Source organism: Mauremys mutica, chromosome 9 (genome assembly GCF_020497125.1).
Source record: "Mauremys mutica isolate MM-2020 ecotype Southern chromosome 9, ASM2049712v1, whole genome shotgun sequence".
NCBI lineage: Eukaryota > Metazoa > Chordata > Testudines > Geoemydidae > Mauremys > Mauremys mutica.
The window spans coordinates 36,619,391-36,638,492 of NC_059080.1; positions in this window are offsets into that span (position 1 = coordinate 36,619,391).

Below are 19,102 nucleotides of genomic sequence, written 5' to 3' on the forward strand. Positions count from 1 at the left end.
CTAGACTATAATTGGATAGTTTGAGATGTTGACATTTTTCCTATTTTGACAGCCAAATCAATATTATTGAAAGCAGTTTGTAGACATTCGTGACAGCCTAAGGATTAATACCTCTAGTCAATCTCAAAATGGCTGCCATTTATACTATTTATAGATAAAATAGCGATGGTATTTTTGGGTGAATCAGAAATGTTTTAAGTAGATAGTAAAATAATTGCTGCCAATAACTCAGTCATTAAAGGGGAACCAAATACCTGCAGTTAGCAGGAGTTGGGAAGTGGATTAATTAGATATCTAGTATCTCGTGCTGGAGAGGACAAATCAGAATTGTGTGTTTGAACACAGTACAAGAAATCCCACATAACCTCAGAACTCAAAGGACAGGGGGAACTTCAGAACTCAGAGTAGCTGAGATTTGTTTACTCACTAGTGATCGATGGGTGAGCCTCCAGAGCTTCACAATTAAGCAGTATCAAATAGCTTAATTGAAGTATCTGAACTTCCAAACTCTACAATATTGCACTGAATCTCCCTGAAACCTCTCATGGTATATTTTGCATTTCTACTTCCAAACATGGAGGTGGAAAGATGTGCAAAAATAAAACTAATGTAAATGTCATATAGAAGAACAATTTCAGCTTAGAGTAAGGCCTGGTCCACACTAGGACTTTAATTCGAATTTAGCAGCGTTAATTCGAATTAACCGTGCACCCGTCCACACCACGAAGCTATTTAATTCGACATAGAGGGCTCTTTAGTTCGACTTCTGTACTCCTCCCCGACGAGGGGAGTAGCGCTAAATTCGACATGGCCATGTCGAATTAGGCTAGGTGTGGACGGAAATCAACCTTAGTAGCTCCGGGAGCTATCCCACACTGCACCACTCTGTTGATGCTCTGAACAGCAGTCCGAGCTTGGATGTTCTGATCAGGCACAGAGGAAAAGCCCCGGGAAAATTTGAATTCCTTTTCCTGTCTGGCCAGTTTGAATCTCATTTCCTGGTTGGACATCGGGGCGAGCTCAGCAGCACCGGCAACGATGCAGAGCTCTCCAGCAGAGGAGTTCATGCAACTCTGAATAGAAAGAGGGCCCCAGCATAGACTGACCGGGAAGTCTTGGATCTGATCTGTGTGTGGGGCGAGGAGTCTGTGCTTTCGGAGCTGCGCTCCAAAAAACGGAATGCAAAGACCTACGAGAAGGTCTCCAAAGCCATGAGAGACAGAGGATACAGCCGGGATGCAACGCAGTGCCGCGTGAAAATCAAGGACCTGAGACAAGGCTACCAGAAGACCAAAGCGGGAAACGGACGCTACGGAGCCTGCCACCACTGCCCCACCAGTGACCGTGGACTCTGACGATGGGATAGTGTCGACGGCCAGTTCCTCGGCGATGTTCGCGGACGGGGAAGATGAGGAAGGGTTTGTGGAGGACGAGGCAGGCGACAGCGCTTACAACGCTGGTTTCCCTGACAGCCAGGATGTCTTCATCACCCTCACGGAGATCCCCTACCAATCCTCCTCGGCCCGTTAACCCGGACCCTGAATCAGGGAAAGGATCAGTCGGTAAGTGCTTTAAACATGTAAACTTTTGTTATTAATGGAACAGGAATCTGAACTATGTGAAAAGGAGGTCTATATATATGGGGATAGAACAGAAATCCTCCTGGGAGATCTCCACGAAGCTCTCCTGGAGGTAATTGAAAAGCCTCCGCAGGAGGTTCCTGGGGAGAGCTGCCTTATTGGGTGCTCCGTGGTAGCACACTTTTCCGCGCCAGGCTTTCATGAGGTACTCAGGGAGCATTGCCTCCCCGAGCATGGCTGCATAGGCCCCTGGTTTGTGCTGGCTTTCACGCAGCATGCGCTCTCTATCTCCTTCAGTGACCGTCCTCAGGGTGATCTCGCTCGGAGACTCCTGCATCTAATTAGGGGAATTACTGTAATGATACGCCTGGTCCAAAGTATTTTTAAAAAATCTCCAGACAGACGGCGTAGCAGAGACTCAGCACGCTGCTGCGTGACAAGTGTAACGGAAAGCCAAAGAATCAAATGGACGCTCATGGAGGGAGGGGGGACTGAGGACACAAGCTATCCCACAGGCACTGGGATCTCAACCCAGAATTCCAAGGGTCGGGGGACACTGCGATGGGGTGGAACAGGGGCAGAGTTTATGCTTTCCGGATTGCCTGCAGCAGGAGTGCGCACGAGATAGGTGCTGTGCATGCTCTTGTTCACAGACACAGACTAGACTGTGTTCATTGTTCGCAAAAATGTATCTTTGCAAGGAATTCGCTCCCTTTTTCCCATCACACAGTTTCGACTGTCTCCAGACCTGCCACAGCATCCCCCTCACAGAGGCTGGCAAAGATTAGGCGGCGAAAGAAAAAGACACGGGACGAGATGTTCGCTGAACTTATGGGCTGCTCCCGAGCCGAGGCGGACCAGTAGAGCCAGTGGAGGGAGACCCTCTCTCTGTACCAGCGCTCACACAGCGAACGGGAGGAGAGGTGGCGTTAGGAAGACAAGCAGGCAACTCAAACGCTGCTTGGACTAATGAGGGAGCAAACGGACATGCTCTGGCGCCTTGTGGATGTTCTGCAGGACCGCAGGCAGGAGGACAGAGCCCCCCTGCAGTGTATCTGCAACCGCCCTCCCCCGCCACAAAGTCCCATACCCCCCTCACCCAAAATAACCAGAAGGAGGGGCGCCAGGGGCCGTGAAAACTGTCACTGCACCCCAGCAGAGTGCTCAAGTACCCAAAAGCTCTCATACCCTAAATTTTGAGAAGTCCTTCCCTTCCTGACTCACCCAAGCCCCAATCCCAGTTTCATCCCCTAACTGTCTAGTTAATTATTAAAAATACTTTGCTGTTAATTACTGTTTCCGTCATGGTTTTTTACAGAAGACTGTGTTTGAAGGGGGGTGGGGGGGTGGGGAAGAGGGTTGGTAATTGTATAGGGCAGTCACCTTTACCAGGGTACAGACACGGGGGCAGGATCAGCAGCAGGTCACACACACAGTGCAGTCAGTAGGCACCCTGGTCGGTATGGGAGGTAGTTTCCAGGTTCTGTGTGGGTGGGGGGGTATGTGACTTTGTAGCGGGGGAGGGCGGTTACAGATCTTATGCAGCGGTCCTTGTCCTGGACCACAGGGCCATGCAGCAGGGGAATCTGTAACCGTCCTCCCCCGCTGCAAGATCACATAGCCCCCGCACACAGAGTCCCAAAAAGGAGGGATGGCAGGCTCCGTTGAAACAACTAGTCCGGCAATGCGGACCGCTCTAGGAGCAGGAGCCTGTCATTCCTCGAGTTTAGAGGCGGTCTTTACATCACCGCACACCCTACCCAGCACAGTCTGCATCCCAGTTTCAACCCTTTAATGCAAAGTCATTAATAAAGAAACCTTTGTTAAGTAACAATGGAACATGTATTTTATTTTTACACGTGTGTTGGAAGTGGGGGAAACGGGGTGAACGTGGTATGTAACTGCAGAGGATAGTCAACAGTAACTGGGTAAAGAAACAGGGGCAGGTTCAGCTTCTCTGTAAAGAAACTGAACAGTCACAGGTCACGCTGCTCGCTGCTCGCTGGTACTTGAAGAGTTCCTTGTTGCTGTCCAAGGCGCCTGTATAGGGCTTCATGAGCCACAGCATTAGCAGGTAGGCTGTGTCCCCGAGGATCACTATAGGCATCTCCACATCCCCAACAGTTATTTTGTGGTCCGGGAAGAAACTACCTTCCTGCAGGCGTCTAAACAGACCACAATTCCTGAAAACACGCGCGTCATGAACCTTGCCCGGCCACCCAAATGTTGATGTTGGTAAAACGTCCCCTATGGTCCACCAGTGCTTGCAGCACCATTGAAAAGTAGCCCGATTTCTCAGCAGCTGACTGTGGAAGAGGTGGACGATAAGGTGCGAGGAGGTGAAAACGGCCATAACTGCAGCGGGCTCCATGCTCGCAGTGCTGTGGCGTCCGCGCTGTCACTGACCAGAAAAGTGCATGAACAGATTGCCCGCAGGCGCTTTCAGGGAGGGAGGGCGTGATTGATGGTTCAATGATGACAGTTACCCAAAACCACCCTCGACACATTTTTTCCCCCAGCAGGCATTGGGGGCTCTACCCAGCATTCCAATGGGCAGCGGGGACTGTGGGAACTGTGGGATAGCTTCCCACAGTGCACCACTTCCAAAGTCAACGCTTGCCCCGTTAGTGTGGACTCACAAAGTCGAATTAGTGTCCTTAGTGTGGATACACAAATTCGACTTCGTAAGGTCTATTCCACAAATTCGACTTAAGTTGAATCGAACTACTCTTGTAGTGTAGACATACCCTTAGAGTTTAAGCCAGAGGTCTGGAGTGTGCTGCTGATATTCAAATGGATTTGCCAACCTCCAACAGCAACCCACCTCATACCGACTTTCCATTGGAACAACAAGAATGGTCTGAGAAAAGAGTTACTGTAGATGGCCAATTGCAAGATGTTTTCAGAACGAGATGCAGCATACACCACTATTAAAGGAAGGGTTGTACTTTTGTTTTAAAAAATGTCTAGCAGCTTATGACACCAACTTTCAGGGGAGAAGAGCATGACCAATAGCTTTTAGTTTTACTACTATTTTTAGTTCTTGGTTTTCAGTTTAGTGTCAGCTGGTGAAGGCAGTGCTGAAATTGGGAAATCAAGCTCATCCAGCATTTAACAATGTTGTCTCCAACGGTGTGTAATTTTGAATATAAAAAATTGATGCACAAACAAAAACTGCTTTTTATTCTATCCAATATTTACAATGTTTCATGCTTCAGAACTTTGGGTGAGAGGGTAGAGCTAAAATGTTAAGTCTTTTATTTCAGTGTGTGAAAGGAAGGGGAATAACAGTGACCCCAAATAATTTTTTTGGATTCTTTGCTTCACAGCAATACGTCCTTGTGTGCTTGTCAAAGTCTGACATACTGTGGCTTACTCAGATTTGCAGCAACAAGTTACTTTGGTCTTGCTTGCTTTAAATTAGAAAATCTTATGAAACAGTTCAATTGCCATACATTAAAGGAAGTCCTTATAGTAAACATAACCTTTCTTTGTAAGTAGTAATAAAATGCTCAGCAGTTCTAGTTCAGTTAGTTTATTCATGTATCTAAATCTTTTCAAATACTTATGCATTTTTGGTAACTCAACTCTATGCCTTTATGTATAACGTATTCCAGACTGTCAGAAAATCCCATAAAAGATCTTAAGAATCTAAGCTCGTGACATTAACATAGTCAAAGATGAAAATACAGCTTCATGATGCCTCCCCACTCCACCACCTGCTTTTATCTATACAAAAATTGGAAGCAGTGTAGCATCCACAACAGGAGAAATGATGTCACTTTATCTCTGGAAAGTGCACAGCTGACTGAATAACCTGCACAGATAATATGCTAATAAAATGGGCTTGGACTGTATAACATTGGATTGGCTATAAACTGGTTCCTGAAGGGAAAGAGCTTGGTATTCGAGTCTGCTATTTGAGATTTTTTTTTCATTTAACAAGTAATTCATTGTAATTAAAATAAAAATGAAATAGCTTTCACAATACTCTAAGAGAGTTTATCAAGGCCTATCTGAAGACCAAGGTAATTTTGTATCCAATAACGTATTTATGCAAATGTCTCTTCTTTCCCAAAGCAGAAAAAAGATACATCTTTTTATTACATTTTCTAACAGGAAGGAAGCCTTTTGGAATAGAAATTTGTAGGTAGTGAAGAATCTGTGGATTCAGAGAACAGATAATGTAAATTATACTGTGATTAACAGCTGGCTTAAAGGTTAAGGAAGCTCTTGGCAAAAGGAATCATTATGATCATCTATTCACTCCTCTTCAACATCTGACCCAGAGGTATGCAGGCTGTCCTTGCGATGGCTTTATCCTAGTTGCAAAAAGCCAAATATTCACATTGTGTCTCCCAGATGTGAGCAAGGGAGCATGCTGTCTAGGCCTATTTGTATTTGCCTCTGTTGGAGATACAAACTCTTACACTATTTGAAAGTACCGGATTTTTCTCTTACACTATTTCTAATACAAGCTGTTGCAATAACAAAGGAAAAAATAGAAATTTAAGAGCAGTGACAGGTCAGTTATGTTAGCACCTCATCACCAGCTAATCAGAGACAATCTGTTCCTCAATGGCCTGTTCAACACTGTACCCTTGCCAGTTTATTTTTAAAATAAGAGCAGAAGACCACCACATCACTTACCCTGCCTATATCCATTTGCTGCTTTACCACATCAGTCTAGCACCCATTGCCAGAAAATGTAACCGCAGCAGTTGCTGAAACCAATGGAGATGTGCAGCCTGCTGTTCTTCCCAGGGAGACCTGTTGCAATGCATGGGCATTCCTTGGGAGCATGGGTAGTGCTCCAGTCCCTTATAGTTGCCCAGGAGGTGTACACTCAAGCCACATTCCTTCCTAGAGGTGGATGGGGAGCTTATAGCAAAAATGCTGGGAAATGCTGATTTGCCAAAAGCTAAACTTTTTGTGGGACTGTATGAGTTTTGATGAAGTTTTAGTCAGGAAAAGTTTCAGGAACGAATTTCTGGTCGAAGTTAGAAAGAAAGATCCACGACACCCCTGAGTAGCCAATAACCCAGTGGCCAGGACATACCCTGAGGATGAGACACAGGTTCAAGTCCATGCTCCACCTGATTCAGACCAGAAACTTGAACCTGAATCTCTCACACTCTAGAGGAGTGCCCTAACCACCAGGCTATTGGCTGTTCTCGATGGGGGTCAGGAGGTGTGTCTGGTTTTTCACTGGGGAAAGGGGGGGAATCTAAACGGTTTGTTTCATCCCAATCAGGAATGGGGCATTTTTCATAATCTCCAAAGTTTTCACAGAATGGGAAAGCCATTTCCTGGCCAGCTCTATGCCTTTCCCAGACAATCTGTATTTGGATATGAATCAACATTGTGCCCTTGTTGCCAAGAAGGCTAACTGCATATTGGGCTGCATTAGTAGGAGCTTTGCCAGAAGACTGAGGGAAGTGATTATTCCCCTCTATTTATTCCCCTCTACTGGTGAGGTCACATCTGGAGTATTGCATCCAGTCCCACCCCCCACCCCCACTACAGAAAGGATGGGAGAGATTCCAGCGGAGGGCAACAAAAATGAGTAGGGGGCTGGGGAATATGACTTACGAGGAGAGGATGAGGGAACTGGGCTTATTAAGTCTGCAGAAGAGAAGGGTGTGTGTGTGATAGCAGCCTTCAACTACCTGAAGGGGGGTTCCAAAGAGGATGGAGCTCAACTGTTCTCATTGGTGACAGATGACAGAACAAGGAGCAATGGTCTCAAGTTGCAGTGGGGGAGGTCTAGGTTGGATATTAGGAAAAACTATTTTACTAGGAAGGTGGTGAAGCACTGGAATAGGTTACCTAGGGAATCCTTAGAGGTTTTTAAGGCTTGGCTTGACAGAGCCCTGGCTAGGATGATGTAGTTGAGGTTGGTTCTGCTTTGAGCAGGTGGTTGAACTAGACGACCTCTTGAGGTCTCTTCCAACCCTAATCTTCTGTGAGCCATCCAGCTGTTCTGTCTTTTAGGAAAGGACCAGCTGTTATTGTAGACTTCTGGCAGCAGAGTCCACTCTATTCCCTCCTGCTGTAGCTCTAGACCTCAACCATTTCTTCCTTGCATGGGTTCTCTTGCTGGTTCTGTGGCTCTGCAAAGCTGGAGAAGTATTGCTGGGGCAGCACATTTCCCCACACATTGTTAATGCTGGTAGGCAGCAGGGGAAGACAGGCACAGGAGACGCACCTGAGAGTTATGTGGGGAAAGGAAAGATAAAATAGAACTATTTGAGAGAAGAAAGATTGGGCTGAGAGACAGTTTGTGGAAGAGGATGAGGGACAGAATGAGATGAGTTTGGGGAAAGGGATGGGAAAGAGTGCGTGTGGTCTGTGGAGATAAAGGCTGGGGCTTGGGGAAGAGTCTGCATCAGAGGAGTTTGGGGAAGTAGAGGAATGAGGTTGCATCTCACATGTAAAGAAGCCTGCAGGGGAAACGAGGACAGAATGGGGGAGTTAGACATGGTAATAGTAGAGAAGATCCAGTTAGACTACAACACAGGAAAAGCAGAAGTTGGCCTAAAGCAGCTGGAAAGCAAGCTCCATCATGCCACCCTAGGCAATACCACAGCGCTGAGGGCCCCTAGTAAATGCAGACCTAGCTCTGCATCCTCCTGCCTTCCAGAAGAGCCCCTGCTTCTGACAGTGTTCTGGGACATTCTGGATCTAGTAGGTGGGTCTGAGACAGCATCTTGTCTTGGCTATTCCCTGGACTCCACCAGGCCTATAGCCCCAGGAAATGACTGACAGAAGCCCTCTTCCATCTCGTTGCAGGGCTGTACATCAGTACAGCCGTAAATCCAGCTTGAGAGCTGTGTATAAAGCATTTCCAAAGACTAGTCTAATAAATGTAGTTGGCCTTTGAACATCAGTCTTTTTCCTTGAGAAGCAGTTTGCCCTGCACCAGCACCCTGTCTCACCTCAGGTATCCATGTGAGATGGCTTACAACTATCCCTTTTTAGTTTGAGGAGCCAACTACTGGGGAAAAATTGTTGGCCTCTGACTCTGTACCAGTAGCATCATTCTAACTTGTAAGTATAGCTATCTCCTGTGACAGACATTCCTACACCACTGCTTGCAGTTTAGATAGCCAGTGTCTATTTCAGTTTTATTGCCACAGAGTGAAGTGGAGGAAAATAGTCCACCATAACCACAAATCAATGGAAAAATCCCTGATCAATTACCATGAGGTTCATTCAGCTATCTGAAGTATTTCTGTGCAGTCTGGCAAATCTCTCCAGCAGGACACAATCTATTAGGGTCTGAAAACAGGAAAACAAATAAGGATGGGATAGATGCCATACTCTACCATCTCACACAGTTCTACTAATGCTTAGCTCTCAGTGTTTGTAGAGTGCTTTAAGATCTACAGGGAACAAAGAGGCTAAGTATAACTATTTAGGAGACGTATTCCTGAACCAGAGCCCCTAGATGAGGAAAAAGGTCCATGCCCTCCACAGCCACTATACATTTGTCAGTTTTTCTTCCCTTTCTTTGTTTGTTCAATTCTCCAAACAAATCACTTATACAACCATAGATAGCAAACTTTTCCTATGATTCTGTCACAATATGCAACAGAGCAATGTCTTTTTTACAGCTGGTCAAAACACTGAAGTTTCATTTAAATCTTGTCAACATTCTGACAAAGAAAATGGAGAAAAATTGTGAAGATTATTGGTATGGCATTATATGGCTGAGTTTGAAAATGTTGGCCTTGACCTTCCTGTGACTTAATTTCTCCAGCTGTAATTTGGAAATAAATATTTAACTGGGAGGGCTTCAATGGATGAGTTCACTGGTCAGGTGTGAAGTACTATTGCTATAAGAATTGGATCATAGTGGGAAGCCTTCCAAAGTGCTGGATGTGGGGAGGGATAAGAAAGCAGAAAATTAAAAAACACTCTAAAGAAAGAGGGCATATTGTGTAAAAAAGCAAATGATTCTTCTGAAGACTGCAAAGGGGAATGTTAGGGTATATATAACGAGTTGGAATTACTGGGGAATTAAAACAGCTGAGAATGACTATTACTGCGTGTTGATTTATTAGAGGTTGCAGAATTTGAATCCAGTTTTACACTGAAGCATTGGACTCTGCAAATTGTGAAAGTGAAAGCAGGAGCCTGCTGCTCACATCTGAATTTGGGGCATGAAAATGGCTTTGCACACCTCTGATGGAAGAAAAGAAGACCGTTTTAAGCACTTTACTTACTTCATTCGGCCGCAGTCTGACAACAAAGACTGATACAGTTTGCAACAACTTGCTGCTTTGTGTGGGAGTTTCCTTTTTCTTTAGGTGAAAGGTATTAGCCTGACAGCTTTGGAGACTGAAGTTCTTCATTGACAGAGCTGGTACCATGGGCAATATTGCTGGAAGTTTCAGCAGGGAAACCAAGCACCAAGTAGGCAGGTGTAACTACCCTAGAACAGCATTAAAGTATGTTAGTTGCAACTGTTCTGTGGATAAATTATGGATTTCAGTCCCAAGGGATGTCAAGTTTGCATCTTTCACTAGTGCTAACCGTACTGTAAAACGAATAAAGGCAAAGTGAATCCTTGTGTGAAATTGTGATGTGGCACAGGTTGTGGCCATCATGTATTCTCACATTCTGGTTAAGTGAGTTGAAAATAGTGTAATGGGAAGTGCTGACACAGATGATGATGTCTGTTTTTTCTATCCTAACATGCTTGAGATTTCCATGTACATCCAGACAGGAATACACCCTTTACTGTAACAAATTCCTAAGTCTAAATGACTATGTAATCACATACACAAAGGTACAGAGTTTCTTACAGGAAGAATATTTATAAGAGGAGGTTTAGAAAAGACTCAATTCTTGGGGATTCAGATCCAGTACATAAGTGATATTGGATTATACTTAAGTTAACTTTTCTGTCTTGTTTATACTATAATACATAGACAAGGGAAGACTGTAAGGGAAGGAGGAAGATGTTAAGAGCTTATGAGTGGCAGAATTAATTAATGGGTAGGGGACAGAATAGGAATTCTAAGACAGGTTCTAGTCATGGCTGTGCCAGTGACTTGCCAATTTGGACAAGTTACTTAACCTTTCTGTACCTCATTTTCTCACCACTGTAAAAAACTGTAAGTGATTATTCCCGTCATTTGTAAAGCACACTGAGATGTTTGGGTAAAAGTAGTATTTTAGAATTAATTCTGTCTTTTATGGCAATTTGCCAATTTTATTCCACTAGGAATTAGGTGAGAAGAACTGGTTTATTTAAACACAAGGAATCAAAGTATTATTTTACTTCTTTATTCTAATCTGAAAGCTCTACAACTCCCATTTTATACTGTGGTAAACCACATCCATTGTGAAGGGTTTAAGCACAACTACAGCAAAAAAGATGTGTTTAAAAAAAGGAGAAATAGGATAAAACTTCATTTACAGTTCACTCAACCACCTTCAGAGGAGAGTCTGGAAATGTATTCACACATTGTTTTAGGACCACTTAAACTGATACCAAAGTGGTTTGAACAGTGACAATAGCTGAGTAGAGCTGGGTGAAATTTTTTATTGGAATAACTTATTCACTGAAAAAAGCAGATTTGGGTTGATTATAGTGAATTTCAGAAATGTCTAAGCTGTTTGTTTCAGAAAGATGTTTGGTTTTGGAATTTACTTCAATTTTATTGAACAAACATTTAAAAGATTTAAATCACTGCAAAACCCCAAAACTGACCAGAAACTAAGTGGTTCATGAAAATGTTTGGGGTTTTTTTGGACCAAAAACAATTTGAGGAGGCTCTTTTGTTTTGCCCATTAAATTTCTTTTTTTATTTCAAATGGACCTGAAATGAAAGTTGTTCTTATTTCCCCCACCTCCCCTTTCATTTTTCAGCCACTGAATGGAAAAGTTTCTTGCTCAGCTCTATAGTTGAGTTCCTGTGTGCTCAGAAAGCAGACCTAACGTCTGTGTCACTCCAGTACAGCAGGCAAATGTCCCCCACAAGCACAGTAGCATATGATTATTTCTTGAATGATTACACAGTGTACCTTGGGTATTGTCTCATGAGTATGGAGCTTGAAAAAGTACGTTGCTTGCGCCCTTTCTACCAGTCTAACTCCTGTCTGTGAAGAACTAGCATAAGCATAAAAGGACTCAGTTAAAATCTCCCCCACATCCTCCTCTTTTAAGAATTTTGAATGGTTTGCTCATTTTAGTGGGTAGGCCAGTTGGGAACAGCAGAGTAGTCCTGTTGGTATCCAGGAAGTGGGCGGACTGCGAAAGGACCACCCCCCAGCCTAATGGAGGATCCACAGGTCTGTGATACCAAATAAATATGGGGGACAACTAATGAAAAAACAGGATTGGGAGTAAGGTCATAGGGTTTACAACAAAGTAGTCCTGTTGGTATCCAGGAAGTGGGCGGGTCAACAGTAGAGTAGTCCTATTGGTATCCAGGACGTGGGCGGGCGAACAGCAGAGTAGTCCTATTTGGTATCCAGGACGTGGGCAGGCGAACAGCAGAGTAGTCCTATTTGGTATCCAGGACGTGGGTGGGTGAACAGCAGAGTAGTCCTATTTGGTATCCAGGACGTGGGCGGGTGAACAGCAGAGTAGTCGAAGGGAGATATACTGACCACTGGATAAGCAGTTTTCTGTTCCCTTAGTGACCAGATCAGGGGCTGCTCCAGGCTAATGAGAACACCTGACTCCAATTAACTGGCTAAGAGTCAGGTGAGGCTGTTAAGCACCTGACTCTAATTAAGGCCCCTCTGATGCTATAAAAGAGCTCACTGCAGTCAGGGCCCCAGGGAGCCAGAGAAGAGGAAGTGTGTGAGAGTAACTGGGAGCAAGAGACGTGCAAGAAGCTGAGAGTGAGTAGGCATACTGCTGGAGGACTGAGAAGTACAATCGTTATCAGACATTAGGAGGAAGGTTCGGTGGTGAGGCCAAAGAAGGTGTTGGGAGGAGGCCATGGGGAAGTAGCCCAGGGAGTTGTAGCTGTCACGCAATGTACCAGGAGGCACTCTAGAGAGCGGCAGTCCACAGGGCCCTGGGCTGGAACCCGGAGTAGAGGGTGGGCCTGGGTTCCCCCACAAACCTCCCAACTCCTGATCAAGAGAGGTGAATCTGTGGGTGAATCTGTGAGGTAAGCAAATCCGCCAATAAGCACAGGAGCCACCAAGGTAGAGGAGGAACTTTGTCACAACACTTAATGCTATTACTTGTCAATTGAAATGAAAATTAAAAACATCTACGTTAAATATCTGCAGCTTGTAAAATCAAGTATTTCCTTTACCAGAACTAGAGAAGGCCTGAATCATCTCTAAGTCCCGTTGAACTGCTGGGAAGTTCAAATCTGGAGCTAAATGCTTTGGGAAGTCCCAGTTAAAGATGGTTTCAATCCATGTAGGATTTTTCCTTTGTATTTTAAATAAGGTCAGATTTTTTCATATGAAAATAAATCCCTATGGACTTCTTCTGTTAAGTGCTTACTTTATATGTTTTTGTTGTTGAACACATGAGCAGATTCAGAGTTACTATACAGTTTCACTGCCAGGCTGTACAAGGGGGTGGAGAGAAAAGTATATATTGTTTGTGTAGTCTTGGCAGGGGCTTCTCTTTTAAGGAGACTGGAATTTATTCACTCTTCAGCCCTTATGCCTTTATATAACCATTCAGCAGTGTTTAGATATTTTTAACCTGTTCTAGACCTAGAACCCTACAAGGTTTCCTTAAACATTGCTACAATAGTGAAAAAGCAAACTTACAAATAAGGCTGTCCTTAAAAAAAAAAATCCTTAAACTCCTTTTAGAATACAATATATAGAAAAGCAGAATCGCAGTGCCTTAACCTTCCACCTCTCTTGCCGGAGGTCTTTAACTTCTTCAACTATGGGTCCATTTTTTTCCATTTAGGGTTTTTAAGGTTGCTTGGCTGTTTAATATAATGGTCATTTTCATATCTTAATAAAACAAAAATTGAATTATATGCACTACTGAGCAAGCATGACATGACTTTTGCTAGCATATGTAAGGTGTGAAAACCTGTGGGAAAATCCTATTCAATTTAGGTTCCACTTGAGTACCCTGCAGTGCACTGGAAATGAGTTCAGTCTTAATGTTACTGAAAAAGGTAGAAGCTGAGGAAAGGTGGAGATTACCAATTTGAACCTAATTAAAAAGAGCTGATGATAATGCTAGAAAGCCAGATGGCAAAGTCAATTTCTCAGCTGTATACTGGCCAGGAGATGAAATATGTTTAGACATTGTTCCAGTTCTAGGAGATAGGTATATCTCCATTGACATTCTGCAAGGGTAGTCTGATAATATCAGCAGGAAAACCAAAAAGATTTCTCCAGCAGTGTTGGACCTTGTATTTATAACTGTTTACCAGGGCCTAAAGCATAAGTAAAGAATTTACACTTCAGAGAAGTTCTCACATACTACAGTCTTCTAAGATATGGTACTTGCAAAACTCACAGATCAAGCACCTTGAGCCAAGTTTTCCAACTTGGGTGCAAAAGCTAGACACCTAACTGTGCCTTTATTTTTCAGATGTACTGACCTTCCAAAACTCCTGCTGAAATCAGTCTGAAGGTGTAGGTGCTCAGTGCCTCAGGAAAATAGAAGCACTTAGGTCAGGGGTTCTCAAACTGCAGGTCAGGACCCGTCAGGAGGTTATTATATGAGGGGTCGCGAGCTGTCAGCCTCCACTCCAAACCCCGCTTTGCCTCCAGCATTTATAATAGTGTTATACATTAAAAACACTTTTTAAAATATATTTAAGGGGGGATCACACTCAGAGGCTTGGTATGTGAAAAGGGTCACCAGTACAAAAATTTGAGAACCCCTGACTTAGGTACTTAAATCTGTTTCAGCTCCTAGTTTTAGGCAACCAAACTTGGAAAGTGTTGCCCTCCCCCCCACAATTTTAAACCAGACATCATATACTCTGCTAGAACTCTAGAATATTAAATGCCAAAATTATGAATAAAATCAGGATTAAATAGATACTAATATAACATTACATCTGTGGTTGTGGTGATAATTGGTCACCATTAAAACCTAAATTGAATAGGGTTTTCCCACAGGTTTTCACACCTTACATACCATTAAAAATAATGCCTTTGCAAGACACTGACTTTACTGAAGTATGTGATAATGCCTAGGTACTAAATTGAGGGAATACTGTGCTAATACTCTATTTGCAAAGGCTAATTGTGAATATTAATGGTGGCCAAAACACACACTGGTTTGTCTACATAGTGTGTTAGTATGCACCAACAAGTTATCAATTCTAATGTGCACCAGCATGCTGCTCACTAACTGGCCCATATGGTCCCTGCTGACAAGTTCTAAAAGTTCCCTAGTGCGTGTTAGTGTAGTACTGTTTGAACCAGGAGTAACATGCACTAGAAAACTTTGTGTCCCAGCTGTATTCACACCAGACAGTTGGTGCACAATATCCTCGTGCGAGTTAGAATTTACACCCCGCTGCTTGGACTTATGCATGATGTGGACAAGCCCTTAATAAAGGAAAGTAACATTATGTTATACATGTAACCATTCTTGCAGATGGTCAGGGCAGTAATTAGGGGTTGGGCTCAGTGTTATGTTTAGGATTCCCTTTCTAAAATGTGTGATTTGAACCTGCACCCCAAATCTTATCCACTCCCATATTTTAAGAACCTTAAAGTCTAATATTCTGGTCACCTTTCCAGGTGTTTCAATACTCATGTAGGTATAATTGGGAATATGAAATCACAAATGGCTTTTTATTTGGGGAAAACAAAAATTAAAGTGTGCCTAAACAGCACCTTGAAGCATGGCCCACCCCAGTCCCAATTAATAATCACCTGGCTTCTTGAAGCTCAGAACTTAGTCAAAAGATAGTCACAACACATCTGCAACCTCACTTATGAATTCAAATAGTCTCAGTGGTGACCAAGTTGGTGACAGGGAGTGTCTGCTTGCTGTAATCCTGTGAAGTCTACAACTCTGAATCTGGTCATAGACATTAAGGCCAGAAGGGACCACCGGATCCTCTAGTCTGAACTTCTGTAGATTACAGGTCAGCACCACCACCTAGCACCCCCCACTAAATCTAGCAATCAAAATTAGACCAAAGAATTACAGTCCACAGGAGACTAGACTATTATATGCCATAGGCAGAGAATAGGTGGGACCAGGGTGCATTGGTGCTCCCGGGCCTCTCTCTGAAGGTCAGCTATAGCATAGCTAGCATCCAGTTCCACAAAGTTTGCTCTATAAGAGATTCAGAATCTCTGGGCGGGAAACCCAGAGAAATTTAACATAATAGGTCAGAGACCCTGGCGCCTCAGACAGTGACCTTCAGATCTCCTTGTTTTGAATTCCCTATCCAAATCAGCATCCACAACATGTCAGCTTGGAGTGATCCATTTTCCCCAGTTATAACATTTTGCATTTTCTCCACCCTTTCATAAGTACATGTACCATATAACTTCCAAAAAGAAAACCCAAATAACAATATGGCAGAATACTGTACAGAAATGCTTTGGGGCAGAGCTATAATTCATGTAAATTAAGCCTCCCGAGCTAGTTAGCTATTCTTACCTCTTACAGAGGTGCACAAAACTTCTTTTCCTTTTAAATCTTCCAGCTCTAGGATTCACAGATATGTCTAATACTAATAGCATCTGTAAAGCATTAGTTCTGAAAAATCCGCTGCAGAAAAAGAGTTTTCTGAATAGCTTTCTCTACCGCTGCACACTGCCCTCCCACAACTCTCTTGGATATTATGGTAGAGACAAGCAATATTGCTATAAGTAGTGATCCAGAGAAGGGCACTTCCAATCACCAAATCCTTTCATTTAAAAGGAAACCATAGTATTTATCGTGTCTTTCCCAACTTAATCATTATAAAGACCTCTTTTCCATCTAGGAGCTGAGTTGGCTCCTAACTTGGCATTACTTGTCTCTACCATCTTGATGAGAGAAAGTTCTCAGATGGCCTTAATCACAGCTCTCACAGAGCAGCACAAGCCGTCTGCCTTTTACTTTTTTCTTTTTAAACTTACACAAATGCATTACAACATGTGGCTTGTTTTATCAGCAAAAATACAAAGGGAGATAAATTACATTAACTATTAACCTTTTATATCATTGCAGCTTGTATTTAATATCCAGGTGTGTGGGTGTGTGTGTGTGTGTGTGTGTGTGTGTGAATAAAATATCAGTATTGCTAGCATGTCCATTACCCAACCAGTCTCATGAGTTTAGATCATCTAAAGCATAAATTAAAGCTATTGAAAAAATTGGATGACTAAGATTTGGTGACATTTATTTTTTTCAGTTACATATGAACCAGTTGCATATGGACTGACAAAGATAATTGTATGTAAACTGATCATTAAACCTTTAAGAAGGTGGTCTGAAATATGACACAAATGATAGTGTCCCCAAATACAAAATTCAAGACAAATTGGCAGTTAGTGTGCATAGTCAAGTACCCAGTGCTCTAGAAATAGTTTTGAGCTGTTCACGCACCATTAAAATCCTAGTGAATCTTGGTTTCTTGTTCTTTGGCACAAGTTATGCAGTTATCCTTAAAACTAGAACTGTTGGCTAGCAAATAGCATATAGCTCCAATAGGAATGTTGGTCTCTTGGTTTTAAACTCCACAGGAAAATAAATAGCTATCTTGTTTCAAACACCTCTAAAAGTAGACAATTTTTAACTGGGATTTTTGAATCCACAGCATAAATATGAAAAAACTGACCAATCTAGCTTGGTTCACGAAAGGATACAATTATAGAATAACGTCTTAATGTTTAATTTTATTATATCAATATCTTGGCCCTGGTCTTCACTATGAGTTTAGATCGAATTTAGCAGCATTAGATCGATTTAACCCTGCACCCATCCACACGACAAAGCCATTTTTGTTGACTTAAAGGGCTCTTAAAATCAATTTCTGTACTCCTCCTCAATGAGGGGATTAGTGCTGAAATTGACATTGCTGGGTTGAATTTGGGGTAGTGTGGATGCAATTCGATGGTATTGGTCTCCAGGAGCTATCCCACAGTGCTCCATTGTGACTGCTCTGGACAGCACTTTGAACTCAGATGCACTAGCCAGGTACACATGCTGTCCTCCTGCACTGATAGGGCCCAGCATAATGCATGGAGGCATTCAGTGGCTGAGGCCAGGAAAGAATTGCTGTGTTTGCTTAACAGCAAAAGTATCATACCTTGCTAGCCATCCTGCCTGAGCCAGCTCGCTGTGTCACATGCACTCCTCACAGGGCAGGGGCACAACCACTTTGTGAGCAGGAAGGCCATAGATATAGACATTGCATTAGGTAGCTTCTGTAGCTAGAGAAAACATTCCTGTGCATTTGGCACAGTCTGTGGCAAAAAACGAGAAGCCCTGTAGTATAGTGGTTAGCACATTCACCTAACACATGAAAGCCCTGTAGTGTAGTGGTTATTATGTTCACCTAACATGCAAAACATCCCTGGTTTTAAACCAGGGGAAAACAGGGTTACTGTTCCTTTTTTCTGACTCCCCTCCTGCATTTTTAGTCTAAGAACAGACTGGGCTGTGAAATTTTACTTTGAATTATATCAATTATGAGTTAAATAATATGGAAGCTCTCTCTAAGTTACAGTCCCAGGTTTCTTACCCTTTCAGCTGCTCTGATAAATTAATATTTTTGTTAGGGGTGGGGAAAAAATGTCATGAAGCCTTTTATAGGGACTAAATGCTATCTAGGACTCTGAAATAATCTTAACATGGCCCATAGAGTGCAATCCTTCATTCTAGATTTGTCATTCCACAAAATGAACTGCTCCTTACTACTGTCCAGGCTTCATGAGCCATGGGAGCAAGGGGCAGGCTGAGGTAGGTGCAACCGCGCAGTGCTGCTGGCTGGGAAAGCAGCCTGAGGCAGAAGCCTACAGCTCTCATGATATTCCAGGCAGGTCTGAATCTCCATGAGATGAAACTTAAAGAAGAGAATGACCTGGAGTCACTCCCATTCGGTGCTCTAAGAGGAGGATAGCCATGTCTGTCCAGGCACCCCTGATTGACCTCACCGAGGTCTGCCAGCTGAGCGGGGCTGAGCGGGATCCTCAGCCTACTGCCAGTCTGAGGCTCTGTCCGCCAGACCCGCTCAGCCCGCTACCTGCCTGGGGTTTCTATCATCCAGGCAGGCAGCAGGCTGAGCAGGTCCGGCAGATGGGACCCTGGAAAAAAGGCATGAAACAATTGTCTCCCGTTCCTTTCACGGAAGGATGGGGGGAGGCTGATGACATGTACCCAAAACCACCCATGACAAAGTTTTTGCCCATCAGGCATTGGGAGCTTAACCCAGAATTCCAATGGGCAGCGGAGACTGCAGGAACTGTGGGATGGCTGTAAGTTGATGCTAGCCACGGTAGTGAGGATGCACTTCGCTGACTTAATGCGCTTAATGTGGACATACGCAATAGACTATATAAATTCGAATTCTAAAAAATCGACTTCTATAGAAATGACCTTCCTGCTTCCT